This window comes from Arachis ipaensis, chromosome B03 (assembly GCF_000816755.2).
Source record: "Arachis ipaensis cultivar K30076 chromosome B03, Araip1.1, whole genome shotgun sequence".
Classification (NCBI taxonomy): Eukaryota; Viridiplantae; Streptophyta; class Magnoliopsida; order Fabales; family Fabaceae; genus Arachis; species Arachis ipaensis.
This window is the reverse complement of record NC_029787.2, coordinates 45,694,893-45,701,604: the sequence shown is the minus strand read 5'-3', so window position 1 is coordinate 45,701,604 and position 6,712 is coordinate 45,694,893. Positions and strand designations below refer to the sequence as shown.

General features: G+C 31.2%; 1 protein-coding gene across 2 annotated transcripts in view; it reads left to right on the top strand.

The window, feature by feature from the left end:
• The window catches only part of LOC107630495 (uncharacterized protein At4g04980-like), a 7,153-nt gene continuing 4,119 nt past the window's right edge, over positions 3,679–6,712 (top strand). Inside the window, exons 1-5 of one of the 2 annotated variants that reach the window (XR_002359345.1) lie at positions 3,679–3,889; positions 4,225–4,361; positions 4,988–5,128; positions 5,316–5,379; positions 5,985–6,053. The gene's annotated coding sequence lies outside the window, so the exon portion shown is untranslated. The remainder of the gene's footprint in view (positions 3,890–4,224; positions 4,362–4,987; positions 5,129–5,315; positions 5,380–5,984; positions 6,054–6,712) is intronic. The other variant, XM_021118858.1, reaches the window with a different exon arrangement.

The window sequence follows — 6,712 nt, the reverse complement described above, 5'->3', positions numbered from 1 at the left end:
AATTGAGGAAATAGTAAAGAAAGCAAGCCAATGTGGCTTGAATTTAGATAAGTATATATATACATATGACACCAATTCACTTCCTGGGATATTAATCACCATCATTAATCACAAAATCTTCCTCCTTCTCTTATTGTTCAACGAAACCAAAAGGAAAAGAGAGAGAGACCGAGAGTGAGAACCATCATGACTGGAAGACTTCGACGCTTAATTTCTTGAGTTTCATAATTCTAATAAAAAATTTAATTCGATAAAAGTGTTTGTATCTTTCTCTTCTACACGTTGGCGTCACTTTTGTTCGGTGGAAGCTGACAGTGACGTAGCTTCCATTTTCTTTGAGTTCGGCCAATTAGAGTTCTAGGAGGCACAGACGATTTCTAACAGTTTTCCTCTTCAACAGCTCAGTCAGAAAACTTCTCCAGAGCTTCCGTTGTTTTGATTTTATACGGAGGTAGAATTTGGTAATTTTATAATAATTAAATGTGAATTTGATAAGTAAATATTGGTTTGATTGATTATTGTTGCGTTTGATTGGGTTTTATGTTAAATTTGGTTGAATTATTGTTATTTTTGATATTATGGTTTGGCCTTGGTGGATTTAGCCCAAAATCAAATTGTTTTGAGTGAATTTTGGGGTTGATTTATGTGAAAATACTAAAAAATATTGATGAAGTCTGATGACCGAGAGATTAAATAAAAAGTTATGAAAAGTCGGTAACCGTAAAGCTTGAAAATTGACTTAAAAATGAAGCAAAAACTTAAAGAATTTCGGGAATGGGATTCGGTCCTTCGGTAAAAGCTATAATCATGGAAACAAAATTTATATTTGAGATTGAAATAGTAATTTAATAAAAACTTGAAGTTAGTTTTGTAATTCTATATGTTTTGGGTATTTTGGGTAATAATTAAGAAGTTTAGGGATAAAATAGGTATTTTATAAAAGATGCAAGGTCATTTTGGTAATTATATTATATGTAAGAATATTTTAATAAATTATAAAATATGTTGAGGTGAGAATATAAATATTTTAAGTCCTCAAGGAAGTTATAAATGCTATTTATTACTTAAATTATTTTATTTGTATTAAAGAAAATTATTATTATTGTTATTAATTTATTAAGATTATTATCAATGTATTTTTGAAATATATTATATATTAGTATTTTATTTAAAATATATTATTTTATTTATGATATACTAAAAGGGTAAGCAGAAAACTGTCTTAAAAGCTTTAGAAAGACAAATCTAAGTTAAGAACCTTTAATACTCTTTTCATAAGACCCTTAGGGAAAGGCGAGAGATAATGTGAAGACAATTTATATTGTGAAATGATAAGAAAGAAAAGAAAGAAAGAAAGAACGAAAAGAAAATGAGATAAGCAAAGATATGATGATGAGCCCACCGAGATTTGCTTTCCAGAGATACATCGGCCAATCCAGGGGATGGTCGCACCTGTAAGACAAAAGTTTCTTACAGAGGTTATCAATACATACATTGGCTAGAGAGAGCCTCACCTGGAAGACCGAGGTTGCTTACAGAGGTTATGGCACTGGAAGCCAAACTCCGACAAAGGTTGCTGAGTTAAGTGGAAATATAATTCAATAAATGACAGTGAACAAAAGAATTAAAAGAATAAAAGAAACTAAAGAACCTCTGCCACTTGAGAGCAGAGAATATAAGAGAAATGAATGTATTAATTAAAGGAATCTCTACCACAGGAGAGCAAAGAACAAAGATTAAAATAATCTAATGAACATATTCTATAGTAGAGCAGATGGAAAAGAAGGTATTAATTAAAGGTATCTCTGCCACAGTAGAGTAGAGAGCAAAGATTAAAAAGAAATTAAGTGCTGTTTGGGCCTTAGTGCCAAGTATCTAGTGGGGACGGCGATGTGTAACGCTCACTTGATACTATAGGGACGGCTCAGTAAGGACGGCGATGCGTAACGCTCACTGGAGACCGAAAGGAAGGTTTCTCGTGAGGATGGCGATGCGTAATGCTCATGGAGGAAACGTTGGCTGAGATAAGGACGGCGGTATGAAATGCTTATCTCAGGACCAGTGTCAGAAATCGGGCAACTAATCGACATATGAGCTCATGACCTGTATAGGATTAGACATGCATCATACTTTTTTGCGCATATTTGTTTGTGATTGTGTTTTCTATGATTGTGTGTGTTTGTGATTGATGTTCATTTGGATCCAAAAATGAATTCGATGTGTTTTTATTGATGATTTAGTCTTTTTGACTGCTTAGCTTGTTCAAATTTGAACTAATTTTGGTTCTTTTGTGTGTTAATTGAGGTTTACTTAATGTTGCTGATAAGTATTGACCAAATTTTTTATTCCTTAAGTAATTTCGGTTCATTTCTTAGTTTAATTAGGGTTCATTTCGATCCAAAAATAAATTTGATGTATTTTTGTTGATGATTGAGTTTTTTTGAGTGCTTGTTCAAATCTGAACTAATTTTGGTTCATTTGTGTGTTAAATGAGGTTCACTTAATACTGCTGATAAGTATTGATCAAATTTTTTATTCTTTAAGTAATTTCGGTTCATTTCTTAGTTTAATTGAGGTTCATTTGGGTTCAAAAATGAATTCGATGTACTTTTGTTGATGATTAAGTCTTTTTTTAGCAAAGAAGAATAAAATTATTCATTATCACTTTATTCAATTGTATTAGATTTCATTCCATTCCATTTAATTTATCTTAAAAGTCATTCTAATCATTAGAACAAATTATTTATCGATAACACACCTAAAATGGTGACCGGTGAATGCATCAACTTCACATTCACATTCACACCATTCTTGAATCCTTGATAATGCAATGGCCAATGCATACAACCTCACTGCTGCCACATCCTACCAATCATTTCACCTTTAATTCTTCTAATCTTCCTTAATTGCAGCTTAAAATATAGTTTATTTATTCATCTTTAATTAAATATAATCAACTTTGACATATCACATATGACATATCATGCGTAATTGATAAGGACCATGAAGGTTTAAAGAGACAATTTTAATCTCTAGTATAGGAAATAACTGCACATTCTTTAAGTTAATTGTAGCCAAACATATTTCATATTAACAAATGAACCGAAATATTATTATAATAATATCATTGTGTAATAATAAATGAACTAAAAATTGTGCATTCTATGAACTCTGAAACTCTTGCATTCTATCCAAATTCAAATTCATAAACAACACTGATTTTAACAAAAAAGAATGAAATTATTCATTATCACTTTGTTCAATTGCATTCCATTCCATTGAATTCAAAATTGTTAAAGAATGAACCGAAATATTATCATAACAACACCATTGTATAATAACAAATGAACCGAAAATCGTGTATTCTCACTACTAGAAAACTAGTTATTACAGACAGATATTTCCGACGGATTTTATCCCACGGAAATACAGACGGAATTTCAGAGGGATTTTTTGTCGGAAAATAAAAAAAATGAATTAGCATAAATTACAGACGGAAAAGAAAATCCGTCGATAATTCTGTCGGAAAAATTAATTTTTTTCGTGGGAAATGGTTACAGACGAATTTTTCGTCTGTAATTAAATGGACGAAAACGGTGCGTTTTGTTAAATTATTACAGACGGAAAAATCCGTCTGTAATTTAAAAATTTCCGTCGGTAATACTGACTTAAACCTAAACGTTGCTTCTATACCCTCGAGCTCCACATAGTTACACTCCAAACGAGTTTCACAAGCAGCTTCAGACTCCATTCACACTCCAAATCTCGCTCCTCAGTGCCACATTCTTCCATCACCGCTATTCCATAACCACAGTCATCCACCGCATTCTTCCATCATCAACACCTTTGGGACTTCCATTACTCTCGTCGTTGTCAATCATCACTCTCGGTAAACCTAACTCTACTTTTATGAGTATAAATTTTAATCCTCCTTCAGTGACTTTTTCTTCTCTTCAAACCCAACATCGATGGTGACTATATTTTCTTCCAGTTAGTTTAATTGCTGCTTGATTTCATTTCTGATTTGGGATTAAGCTAGGGTTTGCTTTTGATTTTGTGATTTATTTGGTTGCTGTGATGAATTTTTTATTTAATCAAAGCATTTCGAATGATGCATGTAAGCTGTTTGATGAAAAGCCTCCGAAACATTCTTCTATCTTGTTATGTGCTTTCTCATAAGAAAACATACTTGCTCTCCTAACTACACAGTGGTTTTCTGTGAAGGTCCCTTGAACAAACAGAACCTGGAGTTTTTCTGAGCTGGGTTGGAGCTGAATCCAAGGTACGGAAGCTTCTCAGTACATCCAGTTGGGAAAACTATTGTGGATGCTGCTCAGAAAGTTAATTGTACTAACACTAAGGTTCTTCTTTCTCTATTCAACTTCCCCATCCTGACATCAAGTGTTCTCATTGCTTTATTCTGTGACAAACTTTACTTATTTATTTATTTAAATTATTGATTAGTTTATCATATTAATAAAATGTATTTTGCTTAAATAGTGGAAATAAATAAACAAAATTATTTGAAAATTAAAATAAAAAGATAATAACATTGTTATATTTGCCGACCCTGCTCTTTACTATATTACCTGGTTTATCTATGCGTCTGAGTGTGTATGTGTCAGAAAGGGAATGATATCATAGTTTATAATATTGGTGGATTTTTGGCTTTCCATGAGCTAATCTGCCTCTAATAACAGTTGGCTAATTGCTATTGAGTTGCTATTCTCTTGTAGAGGAGAAACGACTGGGTACTTAACTTTGTTTTGTGCCCCCTTTTACTGTCAGTATATGCCATCTATATGAGATTGACTTATTAATAGGCAATGTTTATTGGTTGTAAGACTCACTGACTAATGTACTTTTGTAAAATAGAACCTTTTGGTGGTAATTTGTGAATGGCTGAAATCTGTAATTCATGTTAAATATATTGTCATAAAGGTTAGTTTCATAAGGACACACCTGTTAGTGTACTACAAATTTGCAGGTTACAGATGGAACATTCCTTGAAGAACCTGGTTCTGGTGCAGTAGCAACTGTTGATAACAAAAAGGTCTTTGTTGGGACATTGGATTGGATCACCAGGTACTGGAGTATTTGATTTTTATCATTCTCTGAAAATATACAGGTGATGCATCTCAAATTTTATTTATTTTTAAAATTTAATTTATTTAAAGGAATTTTTTTCCATTTTTTTCAAAAGAATGCAGCGTATTGCTGATTATGCTTGCTTTAGATTCATCCATGTTACTAAGATACTGGATGGTAGCTTTGTTCTTTTTTTTTTTCTTAACAAAATTTTTTTCTTAATACAGTTACACGATTCCTCACAAGAAAGATGGACTTAGATGTTGCGATGAGGTGGATCCTATTGCCAAGGTACTTACCCTAAAAGCTTATCCCATAATTGTGGATGCTATGGTCTTAAACTGCAGTTGTAATTATAGTTAATTGTGGTGTAATGTGAAAATAAAAGTAATTAATTATAGCCACAATGGGAGTTATAGACTGTAATTTAAAATAATATAAACTACTAGGTTACAATGTTGACTATCTTGGGGCCATTACAGCTATTGAGAAGGGACTAACAGGTCTCTATATGTTTCAATTATTTTTAATTTAAATTGTTAACTTAAAAAAAAGCTTTTATTAATTAGTTACCTGTAAATATGTAAATTTGTAGAATCAATCGGAAGATCCAAATCTAATAAAACGTGGTGCGTGGGTAATTGCTTTAATTTTGTTTTAATTTCAATAATAATCTGAGATATTTTTAATTATAATTTTCTGTAATAATATTATATTTTACTTCTGCTTTACTGCTGCTATAGTACTTAATTAATTTATTGCTAGATTGTTTAATTAAATGATGAACTGTTATGTCAGAATTCTACTAAAAATGCTTGTATTATATGATCTCTTGAGTTTGGTATTATGTCTATTTACAATTTAACTTAGACTACTCACTTGTGCTGTGTTTTTAGATCCTTAAAGATAGACGGTTGAATGAGACTGCCGTTCTTGGTGTCCCTGTGAAAGCCACAATCAAAGAGGTATTTTTGTAAAAAGCAAATCCTGATAGATTATTCACAAGCTTAATATTTAGTTTGCTACATTAAAATAAATTTGGTAGAAGCTGAAGTTATTAGTGAGAGATTGAATTCATTTATTTGTTTTCCTCAGAATATTTTAAATTCTGCACTATTGTAACATGTTTTTAGCCTCAGCTAACTGTTTATTTATCCCACTCAATCCTCCAATGCTACACGAAGACTTGTTTTTACTCCATGTGCGTTAAATGCAAAATAATAGAATAATATTCATTCTGATTTCTTTTTTTTCTTTTAACCCCGTCATTGTTGAGATCCAATTTAAGAGAAATCCTTTCTATAAACGCCACTCTCTTATGCAGTCCAAGTAGGAAAATCAGAGATACTATTTTAATAATTCCAAATCGGTATATTTTTATTCTTTCTTTTTTGAAAATTCTTGCATGCAACTTATCCTCAAAGTGCAACTGCAACTAGCAAGGAAAAAATAAATAAATAAACGTTGAAAGTAAATCATAGTATACCTTATTTCCTCAAGTGTGTTACTTAATTTTATATGGCTAGATCATATATATACTTGACTTCTTTTAAAATATAGATAATATTTTATTCAATTACTTTATGTTTTATAAAAATAAAAATAATATTTGTATATTAAAATC